The sequence below is a fragment of the Canis aureus genome, chromosome 30, assembly GCF_053574225.1.
Source record: "Canis aureus isolate CA01 chromosome 30, VMU_Caureus_v.1.0, whole genome shotgun sequence".
In the NCBI taxonomy this organism is placed as follows: domain Eukaryota; kingdom Metazoa; phylum Chordata; class Mammalia; order Carnivora; family Canidae; genus Canis; species Canis aureus.
In genome coordinates, this window is record NC_135640.1 from 35,644,257 (window position 1) to 35,656,359 (window position 12,103).

The 12,103-nt window shown below is 43.5% G+C and overlaps 1 long non-coding RNA gene across 1 annotated transcript; it reads right to left on the bottom strand.

Annotated features, from left to right (window-relative positions):
* Window positions 1-696: 696 nt before the first annotated feature.
* LOC144301919 (uncharacterized) lies at window positions 697-6,954 on the bottom strand. The gene is made up of 2 exons (XR_013368831.1): window positions 6,861-6,954; window positions 697-1,588 (listed from the first exon to the last, which is right to left on the bottom strand). It is a non-coding gene; the product is annotated as an uncharacterized LOC144301919 (long non-coding RNA).
* Window positions 6,955-12,103: the final 5,149 nt, after the last annotated feature.

A 12,103-nucleotide genomic window follows, 5' to 3' on the forward strand; every position in this document is an offset into this window, starting at 1 on the left:
AAGTCTGTGAGCCACTGGTGGATATTTGTCAAATGAATGAAGGAAAACGAATGAATACGTCCAGCTCTGCCTAACTCTGAGGGCCCTAACCGTGCTGCTTTCTAGAATACCCGTAAGAATGCCGTCTGACTATAGAATGTTGCTTTTCCAGTATTTGGAATGTATTAGGAGGGGTTTCAAACAAATTGCCAAGATACATCAAGCTAAAACCGCCTCGGCTTTGCCAGAAATCGCTGGAAAATACAAGCCAGAGGAGGGGGCTGCGGGCCGATGACCCTCGCGAGCCCTCCATGTAGGAATCCGTCCCATGGAAAGTAGGATTTGGCTCCCTGCACCCTGCCCGGGGGTGAACGATTAGGCTTCAAAACAGAACTTATCAACGATTTAGTCTCATTAAGTTGTAAGAAAACAGGCAACGTGTTCCAAGGTCATAAGTTTTCTCAAACGTTCAAACGTTTGCAATGGTTTATAAAACCAAAGGAGTGCCGGAGCCCACTGGGGCTTGCTAGGGTGATGGATATATGTGAGTTTGCAAAGAACGTTTCCAGGCTGTCTTAAAAGCCAGCTCATTACAACTCTACCGGCTACAGGCAGTTTCTCTTTCCTAAGTGAAGGCTGATCAGTGGTTGTGTGTGTGTGTGTGTGTGTGTGTGTGTGTGTGTGTGTGACAATCTCCAAAGACTTGCAGATCCCATCTCACATTTTCAACTTTAATGGAAGCTCCCAAGACTGCTCGTGTGAACAGACAAGCAGTTTTCTTCTGCTTTTCTGTAGGGTGGCGTGTGTGCATAGATGCACACATCTCCAGGTCACTCTGCACAGTCAATCTGGGTTGGGCTGATCTTCCCCAGGATTAGAAATTTTAAGAAGTTTTGCTTCAAGCATTTCCCATCTGCATCTCCAGTCTTATCCCAGAAAACATCAGCCCCCAAACCCTCAATGTTCCAACAAGGACACTTTGCAGGGGTCCCAGCTGTCCGGTGTGTGTAGTTTCATTACCTTACTTCCTGACACTGAGTGTGGCCACCTTGTTTGTGGGCTGGCAGCTACAGCGCACCCTCCAGGGACACTTCCTTCCTTCGTGGTCAGTCAACCTCTCCCCGCCACAGACAGGACTTGTTGTTTGCTTCTCTGGAGTCCTCAATTGATCAAGTGTGTCCTCCAGTATTTTCTTGGTAGACTGGCCTCCATCATAGGTAGGAAGATACCTCGTTTGTATTGGAGGTGACCAAGGCCAGGAGTCTACACATTGACAGAAGCAAGCCACAGACCCTGCAGGCCATTCAATCATGTCCCTTTGCTTGGGGTCTCATGATCAACAGGCTACAGATGTGGTAGGAAGACTAAAGTTTGGCGGGCCAGCAGACGTGGTTTGAAAGTCCAGCTCTGACCTTCCAGGAGTGAGCTCTGACCTTCCAGGAGCGTGACTTTGGCAGATTCCCTAGCCACACTGTGTCGTCTTACCTCCCATGAGAGAATGGTGTTGGCTCTGTGGGTGGCTGTCAGCATTAAGTGGGATGACCCACATCAAAACACAACAGCAAGACATACCAGTTACTATGATCTCTCTCTGCCCACAGCTGTCCTTCTGAAAAAAAAAAAGTGTCAGTGAATGGGGCTGCCTTCCCCATTGGCTTCCACTGATTTTGGCCAAATATCTCCCTTGTTCTGATTGAGTTTCATTGAAGAGTCTCCTACTGTATTTGTACCTGTGAGGTTTCCCCTCACTCCTGGAGAAATGAAGTTAAATATCCTGAACACATCACTCGCATGTGTTTGGTGAGGACGCTATTTAAGGGAATCGGGGGTAGATAGATGTATCTGAAAGTGAGGCATTCTCAAAATTCAAGAATAGTCCTCTGTAACAACTAGTCTGGTGACTGTGGATGTTTCTATCTGGGATCTGAGAACAGATATTTGTCTTTGAGATGATTGTCATCGACAAGGCCAAGACCATGATCATGATGCCCTGGAATGGAAGTTCCCTGAATTCAGAACTCGGTCTCTCGGTTTTGTGAAGTCCCACTTTGCTGGGACACCAGGCTCATACATTCTCCTAATTCCTCTCTCCTGAGCTGTGCCAGCTTCGAGTAAAATCTGCCAGCCTGCTGTGTTAAAGCCCCACATGGTTACTCCTTAGGACATGTCCCGAGGGCTGACAGGACCTGCGGAGGGGTGCTATCTAGGATGATGAGAGCCAGGACCCTCCCCTGAGCCTCACTGCAGATGTGTTCTCCACAGACCAGATGTCCTGGGGCCGAAGGAAAGCCCCGGGAGATGTAGTGGGGGCAAAAAAGGGAAAATATGTGTTCTTATTATAGTTCAGGCACGCAGGAAACATTGCAATGTTGCTTCTTATTTTTTTTTCCAAAACTAATCTGATCTTTCTTTACAAGTCCCTATTCACTGATTTGAAGGGAAAAGAATGTATTGAGCCTGGTTTAAAACCTAGTTCCATCCATAACCCCAGTGCTTCTCAAGCTACTTGTGGTGAGGGACCACTTTTGCTGCTGTTTTTAATTTCCAACTGGTTACAGATACTTTCATAAAATCCAATAGAAATGAATTACCAAAAGTAAAATTTAATAAGACACACAAAGTACAAGCCATTTTTTATGATTATTTCAATAAACATAAAATTATTCTGTCAAATTTCTACAAGAACTTCTGAATGTCCACCCTCAAGATTTTCATTTATTTTTACTTTTTCAGTTTTAATGATCTTATTATTTTATTTTGTTTTTAATTTAAATTCTAGTTAGTTAACAAATTGATTTCAGAGTAGATTCAGTGATTCATCACTTACCTATAACACCTAGTGCTCATCCTAACAAGTGCCCTCCTTAATGCCCATCACCCATCTAGCCCATCCGCCCTCTACCCTCTACTCACCACACCATCAACCCCTAGTTTGTTCTCTGTAGTAAAGAGTCTCTTCTGGTTTGCCTCCCTCTCTGTCCTGTCTTTTTTCCCCTTCCCCTATGTTCATCTGTCTTATTTTTTTATTTCACATATGAGTGAAATCAAATAGTATTTATCTTTCTCTGACTGACTGACTTCATTTAGCATTCTACTCTCTAGCTCCATCCACATTGTTTTAAATGGCAAGACGGCTGAGTATGTGTATATATATATATTCCTCTATATATATACCACATCCTCTTTATCCTCATTTTTTACATCTATGTCATACTCTGATGACAGCAGTTTGAGGAGCTGCCCCAGTGCTCAGACCCACTAGAGTGTAACTGATTTAGACAGTCTCCAAAGGCTTAACTTCATCTGTCTGATTCCATCCTCACTCTGTTGCCCCTTCTGAGGTGATATCTGGGCATATGGAAGGGAGAGGAGGGCTTATGTGCCCTGGAGGCATTGGTACTAATCCAGGTCTATGGGAGGGTCTAGATGTTTCTCCCTTACGTAGAGTTGGCCAGCTGATGTCCATGGATCATGAAACCTTGACCAATTGGGATTCTAACCATGGAGCCCATCTACCTCTAGACATCTTCTAATGCAGGCCACATGGCACCCACCATATGGAGCCACTTGGCAGGCCCTCCCCTTCTTGGCTTAATCACCACTTAGTGCCACTAGACCCTCTCTGCCAGTGAATGCTCCTCCATCTTCTTGGTTTCTCTGGGGCATTCTATGTTGGTGAGGAACTACCCAACAGAGTGATGTCCCCCAAACAGAGAGCATACCAACCCCTCTATCTTTTGCATTTTCCTCAACTTAGTGAAAGCACTTCCCTCTCTCTGGATCTCTGCCAGAAGAGATGAGTTGGGACCCACACATCTCACTACTAACTCCTCCTGCCCACTGCCTGTGTCCCCAAATCCTCCAGGGCTGGAAGTCGCTGGCATGACTCCCTCCTTCCCTCTGAATATAAAACTCTATGGTTTCGTCTTCCATGCCTGACTCTTGGTATGCCAAGGGGATAGAAAAGAATGGTGGAAATCCTTTCTCTCAAAGACACCTGACTTTCAAGTTTATTATTTTGCTGCAAAATCTTATGTTTTTTTTAATTCATGAGAGACACACACAGAGAGGCAGAGACATAGGCAGAGGGAGTGGCAGGCTCCCCACAGGGAGTCGGATGTGGGACCCAATCCTAGGACCCGGGGATCATGACCTGAGCCAAAAGCAGATGCTCAACCACTGAGCCACCCAGGCACCTCACAAAATCTTATTTTAAATGGCAAAAGCTCAGTATCATTTCTTTTCATTTTCTTTGCATTCCTTCCGTGATATAATGTTAAATATCTCCATGCATGAAAATGAAGTGAAGAATGTCATTATTATTATCATCTGCACCAGGTGACTTACCAGCTAGCTAATGTATTCCCCAAGGTAATTTCTCTGATTAATCCACCCACATTTTCATATAGGAAACTGATATTCTGAGGAAATAGGGCTAGGATGGGTAATGTTTGATGGGGATGGGAAATCTGGGACAATGGAGCTTTCCATTTTCCATTTTCCTCTTTGTGAGGTCTTCTTTTTTTTTTTTTTTTTTTTTTTTTCTTTGTGAGGTCTTCTTAATGGACATGAATCGCCAGGACAACCCAAGGACACGAAGTAGACCATAGCAGAGGTGGGACCCGAGAGAAATAGGAAAAGAACAAGGATAACCTTTATCCCCTTCATAACTCTAGTCATTCTTCAGCTAAATACTAAACTCCCCCCCCACACACACACACATTCTGGCTCTAAAAACATAACAATATCTCTTCTGGAGTATTCCTGAGGAAAAGGAGCCATTTAATGTAAAGCTCCACCAGTCCTCCACAATGGATAGCTTCCAACCCACGTGTCATCTTGTATTTATGATTTACTCATCAGCTTTGCTTTAAAAAATAATTTTCGGTAACCTCTAAAGAAATACTTTCTCTCTTATCTTTAAAATATTCAAACGACCCCCTACCCATTCTTTGCTCTTTTTTTGCATGAGCAAATTACATCTGGCCTCTTTCCCACCTGGGAAGTAGACAGTGATCATGAGGGATGGAGAGAGCTGGCTTGTGCTTGGCACACTGTCTATTTGTCAAGCAGTGCAGTTTTGTGGTGAGCCCACTGGCCTGGGAATTCTAATAACCCTGACTTCATGGGTAATTTGGGGTAAGTTATTCATTCTGTTCCTCATTTAGCTCCTCTGCAAAATGGGGCAAATAATAACACAGCGTGATTTTGAAGCCATAACAAGATGATGGGAATGAAAGCGGTCACCTTCATCTAACCATGAGCTTGGGTGCCACACAAATGCAGAATGAAATGTTATCATTCTTTAGGGGAGTCATATTTCATGACGAGCTCCATGTTTTTACTCACTCATTTTTTTAAATAAAAGAAGTGAAGAAACAAAAGATTGCTGCCTAGGACACATGAGGTACCTTCTCTGCTACTTGTTTGAACAAGAAAAGTGCCACACTGTTTTGAAAAGTTGATCACACCGGACCAGGACTTTGAAGGGTTTAATCTATGCCTGGGTGCAAATACAATAGGAAAAATATTGTGGCCAGAGTATCGCCATGCATTATTTGGGTTTTAAATCCTAAATCACTACCTAAAATGCATGGTTTGGTTTAGGCTACCCAACTAGACATGTTGGCCTGGCTCCTCACTCTAGAGCACTCTCCTAATAACCCAACATAAAAAAGCAGGGCCCTTTTCAGAGTTGCAAGTCAATGTGCTGTAAACATGGGTCTGAGGTTGGAATATTGAATTCCATGAATATCAACAATCTGTCTTACCCCATTAATCAGAGGTTTGCAATCTCTACAGTCTTATGAGCCATGGGGCCGTCACTGATAATTCTCTGTCAAAGAGAAATGTAATCATCTAGACATGTGCTTGAAGAGGAATTTTTCCCCTTGTTGATTTTATGTAGGAAATGATTATTAGAAAATGTTGGCTGACTTGGTGGCTTAGAGGTTTGGAGAGGAGGCCTTTTGTTGGGGATGGTAGAGTAATGGGTGACACAGAGGGTCCTTTGACAGGGCTCTGCAAACCCAAAGAGGTTCAACGATTTGTTGGGCTGGGTGCATGGTCTCCTCTGGGACCCATTTCCAAGCAGTGAAACTAATAATCCTCAAATCCACTCCTCCAGACACTATTACACTGTATTTAAATTATGTTATCAGGAGAGAGATGTTGGTTTAATTCTGGTCGGTCCCTCAAACTCTAAGGAAAGGTACTCCTCCCTTGGTGGGAAAGTATGTTTGATGACCCTCAGAGTCATATTTCTTAAGTCTGGCCCCCTTCCCCCAGCTCCCCAGTCAGCTTCACCCTATCTGTGGAGTCCTTGAAAATTCTGGAGACAATAAAGGTTGGGAAACGACACCAAAGGGGTAGGCCAGGGCCATGTTTCGGTCCCCTGAGGTCAGCACAATTAACCTTCTTTTGCGTCCATAAGTCTTCCATTATACATCCATGTTATGTGTCAAGAGGATGTCTGGTTCTCTAAGTAGGTGTACTTGCTGTATGCTCGGCTTTAGTATATGTGCAAGAGTGGCAGGAACCAGAGAACTTCCAGCTATATCTAAGCCATAGAAACTAGGGACATAATTTTAAGAAGTTTGGATAGAATAACCATTTAGGGGAGGAAAACCTTAGCACCTCTGATTTGAGTCCTTAAGACGACAGGAGTACCAGGTAAACCCACTCCCAGTATCTAGAACAGTTGTGGTTTTACCCCTACATGTCCTTGGCTGTCACTAAGGAAAGAGGCTGGGGTTGGTTTAGTTACTTTGGTTAGGTCCCTCCAGAAAAAAAGATAGATGTAGCTGTAAAGTCACTTCCAGGTGTTTCACTGAAGACCTTAGGTGACATGTGTTGCTGTAATAGGCAAAATCATTTCTCACCAGAGGTGTCCATGTCGTGATCCCCAGAATCTGTGAATATGTTATCTTCCATGGCAAGGGCCAGCTGAGGTTGTAGATGGAATTTAGACTGCTGACCAGATGACATCATAATAAGAAGATCATCATGAGTTATCTGGGTGGACCTGTCATTACAAGGGCCCTTAGATGTAGAAGACAGAGGCAGTGTCACTGTCAGAGGGGTACAATGTGAGAAAGCCTGGACCACCACGGCTGGCTTTGATCACAGAAGGATGGATGATGAACCAAGCAAGCAAGTGGCCACTAGAAGCTGGAAAAGGAAGAAAATGGGTTCTCTCCTGGAGCCTCCAGAAAGGAATACAGCCCTGCCAACTCCTGGACTTTAGCCCAATAAGACTGATTTCTGACCTCCAAAACTGTAAGAGAGTACATTTGTATTAAGCCACTTGGTTTGTGGTAATTTGTTATAGCAGCAATAGGAAACTAACACAGTTGCCTTGATGTTTTCTGCTGACTGATACAAGTTACAAAAGAGCTAATTTTGCTGTTCTCCCAGAATCAAGGCAAGTCAAGTGGGAACAAAGTTTACAGCAGAGGCTGGCTATGCCCAGCATGTGTGTAAAAACAGGCACATGATGGATTTGAGGTAGTAGATGGGAAAGTGGCTTTGTCTCTCTGCCTGCCTCTTCCTGGATCTTGTGAGGACAGCCATGAGGTCACCATGCTCTCTCCCTGGTTCTTCTGAAAGATGGCCATCTTGAACACCAGAGCTACTGGTTCTTCAGAACCAACCCTGCAATATTCTTAGAGTCCTGTGGTTTCCATTTTCCCCCATTTCCCTTTCTTCCCCACCTCCCCTCCTCCTTTTATATGTAACCCTGACTTGTTGGAAAAATCCATAAAGTCTCAGATTTCCTTTCTTGGTGGTATACTGGTCACCTGGTTCTAGGGGTGGCAAGTAGCCCTGCTATAACATCTACCAATTTCTTCTGTCTTTTTCTTTCTTTCTTTCTTTCTTTCTTTCTTTCTTTCTTTCTTTCTTTCTTTCTTTCTTTCCTTCCTTCCTTCCTTCCTTCATTTCTTCCTTCATCTTTCTTTCTTTCGAGAGAAACGGGAGGAGCAGAGGGAGAGAGAGAATCTTAAGCAGGCTGCATGCCCAGCGAGGAGCCCAATGTGGAGCTCGATCATATGACCCTGAAATCACAACCTGAGCCAAAATCAAGAGTCAGATGCTTAACCGACTGAGACACCCAGGTGCCCCTAGGGTCTGCCAATGTCTGTGGTGTAAATGCTCCTACTATGGCTGACATCAAACTACCAATGTCACTGAATGCAGCGGTAGGAAAAGGTGTTCACAGTCTGGATTGGCCAGGCTCAAGCACACCCTGCAGCATGTCGAAAACCCTCCACCCTTCAAGGGGGAAGCGTAGAGCCCAAGGCTTTCAGAAAGCATGGCACATTTGCAGGAGTTTGGCCTTTACCATAAACAGTGCTGTGAAGTCTTTCAAAGGAATTTTGTTTTGTTTTACAGATTGTTCTGTAACTAAATTCCCTAATTCCCCCTCCTGCGGTTGCTCAGAACCAATAGAAACCTGAAGAGCCAGAAAGTAGAGTCATAAACAGCCATGAGTTGATTAAAGACACTAGTCACCAATGGCCAGTTTTAACCCCAGAATGTACTTTGTATTTTTTCCTTTTTAAGTTATTTTCCAGTTTAGTTTGATTTCATAAGGTTACTTGAAAACCATCAAAACCTAAAATCATCAGTAGTCAGAAAATTATTAAGAGGTCTTTGATCATATTAACAGGTCTCATTTTATATCCATTATACCTAAGTGAACTAGTGAGTCCTATTTCCATCATTAATTATACTAGGACCTATTAGTTAGTAACTTGGTATGAAAGCTTAAATCAGTTTATTGGAGGAAGTTTAACACACACATATAAGAGATATCCTATATATTTAATAATATGACCACTGAATTGCAATTAACATATGAGAAAGATACTTCATAGTCTTGCTAGAAAGAGGAAGTAAGTTAATATTTGTAAAGCACATAGGCCCACAGTATGTTTTTATTTTTATTTTTTTTTTATTTTTTATTTATTTATTTATGATAGTCACAGAGAGAGAGGCAGAGACATAGGCAGAGGGAGAAGCAGGCTCCATGCACCGGGAGCCCGACGTGGGACTCGATCCCGGGTCTCCAGGATCACACCCTGGGCCAAAGGCCCGCGCCAAACCGCTGCGCCACCCAGGGATCCCCCACAGTATGTTTTTAAAAGATTTTATCACAGTAGGTTTTTTAGAAGTGTGCTAAGCAACTCTAAAGAAATACATATTATTTTTTAAAATTGAGAACTTAAGAAGTCTGTGACTTAGGAGACTCAGCAAATATCACCCAACCCTATAAAGATAATCATGACATAACCAAATAATCTCCTCTGTGTTTTTCATCAAAACTTTTTTCCTTTTTCTTTCTTTTCTATTTTCTTCTTTTTCTTTCTTTCTTTCTTTCTTTCTTTCTTTCTTTCTTTCTTTTCTTTTCTTTCTTTCTTCTTTCACCTTTCTCTCTTTCCAGTGAAATGGGACACTTGCAGTCACCCTGCCCTCCAAGGTGGGGCTGCACCATCACCATAGCCTGCCCATATAAGCTCTCCCTATTACAGTTTATGAGATGCTTCGTGGAAATTCTCTTTCTCTGCAGGATTTGGATGGCCCGGGCTCCATCCCTTCCAAATGTGGCACTGGCAGGCTGCCATGTGCAAAAGTGTTTTCTTGTTCACACAATGACATAATATGAACCTAAATGAAGTGGCCCGTCTACTCTGGGCATCTTGGTCCCCTTTAAATTAATTCCAAAGCCCAAGTGATGGTCTGGCCTCAGCAAGCCCTGCTTCTTGGGTTCAGGATTATAAGTCAGGGGCCTCACAGTGATGGGCAGGGAGGCCGGAAGACATCTGTCTGCCAGCAGGAAGAGGGAGGTGCTTGTAGCTACTGAGTGGACGCTGACAGCAAATTCTTAGGCTTCCGGGAGTGAGAAGGTTGGGATAAAAGGAGATGGAATATATTAAAGATGCTGCAGCTACATTTTCCAGAGAACTTCTTCATCCCATTGTGAATTGATTTGTAGCCCTGCATTTCATCAACTACATCATACCCCAGAGTCACTGGGGAAGACGGCCCAACGAGGAGTACTCACTCACCAGCAATTAGGAGCCTGGTCCAGGAGGCCCACTCGCCTCAGGTTTGGGGGCATGCACATCACATAGACTCACTCAGAAAAAGCTCTTGCCTAGAAATTGAATCCAGTTTCTTTTTCCTGTGTTTGTTTTGCAATCCACCCTTGGAAGGGAGAGTTGATGGAGGAAAGCAATAATTCTCCAAGGCACACCGCTTCAATTAAGAGATAGAGGAGCCCAGAGGGGCCCCAGAGCCTCAAGAGGAGCCAACCGCAGATTAATGGATGTTAAAGAATGTTGCATTCGAAGACTGGAATTGCTGATTTATGTCTATTCACATATTCTGGAGCATTTTACTCATGGCATTCCTTAATCATAGCACGATTACATGACCGCTTTCATTTACGGGTGTGGGGGGAGGGGTCTGTTTACTCAGTTCAGCTTTAATAAGCTCTTGACTACAATGCATTTTTGTAAACTGAGACCAGTTTCCACCCAACCCCCTCTGACTCTCCATCCCTGGTCCTCTATAGATCCTCCTTGGCTATTCTTAATATGCAAACCATTTGTTCCCTTAGAGCCTGAAATTGTCCAGGGTCTGTATATTGCAGCCCCAGGTGCATTTTACCCAGAGCAGTTTGAACAAAGTCAGCTCAGCCATTTGCCTTATGGAAGGGAGAAGGAGGGAAGTCAATGCATTCCCTAGGATGAGTCAAAGTCATATGTTGTTGGGTGGTTGCTGTCGTCGTCGTCGTCGTCGTCGTCGTTGTTGTTGTTGTTTTCATTCATTTGTTTCACTCAGAGGACATTTTCTTTGCACCTACTACGGGGCAGCTCGATGCTGGCAAGAGAGATTCAGAAAGAAATAATATTGTCTCCCTTTCACATGAGCTCACAGTCCAAGGAAGACATATGAGAAAATCAGTACTTATAATAGAGCGAGAGATGCTCAGAAAGGAAACATTTCTAGGATCATAGAACCTGGAGCTGGACACCAAAAGCCAAGTGCAGAGCAAGTGGAAAGCTGAACAGGCTAGACATGTGAGGGGACTCAGTTTCCCAAGAAATAACCGCAAGAAGCCCAGGCGGGGTGGAGCACAGGTGGTGGGAGTGTGGCTGGGGAGTCAGACGGAGGGTCCTACATGCCATTGGTGCAGCATGGGGTGAGCTGCTCTGACCCCCTTCAAAAAAGGCCTCACTGTGGTATAGCCACTGTGAAAAACGGTATGGATTTTCCTTCAAAATTAAAAATAGATAAACTGTATGATCTAGCAATTCCACTTCTGGGTATTTCTCTGAAGAAAATGAAAACAACAATTCAGAGAGATATCTGCACCCCCACATTCATTGCAGCATTGTTTATAACACCCAAGATATGGAAGCAACCTAAGCAGGGGTGCCTGGGTGGTTCAGTGGTTGAGTGTCTGCCCTTGGCTCAGGTCATGATCCCAGGGTCCTGGGATTGAGTCCCACATTGGGCTCCCCACAGGGAGCCTGCTTCTCCCTCCAACTATGTCTCTGCTTCTCCCTCTTTGTCTCTCATGAATAAATTAAAAAAATATTTTTTTAAAAAAGGAAACAACCTAAGCATCCATCGATGGATGAACGGATAAAGAAAATGTGGTATACACATACAATGGAGTATTATTCAGCCACAAAAAAGAATGAAATCCTTCCATTTACAATAACATGGATAGAACTTGAAAGTATTATGCTAAGTGAAATAAGTCAGACAGAGAAAGACATACTGTATGATTTCACTAATATTTGGAATCTAAAGAACAGCAACAACAAAAAGAAAAAATCAAAATGGAAATAGACTCATAGAGAACAAACTTAGCTGCCAGATGGGGGAGGGTTTGGAGAGATGGGTGAAATAGATGAAGGGGATTGAGAGGTAAAAACTTGTAGTTATAAAATAAGTAAGTCATGGAGATGTCATGGGCAGCAGAGGTAAAGTAAACACTAATACTATAATAACTTTATTACAGGTGACAGGTGGTGACGACCTTTACTGTGGAGATCATTGCATACTGTATAAAAATATCAGATCACTATGATGTACACCTGAAACTAATAAG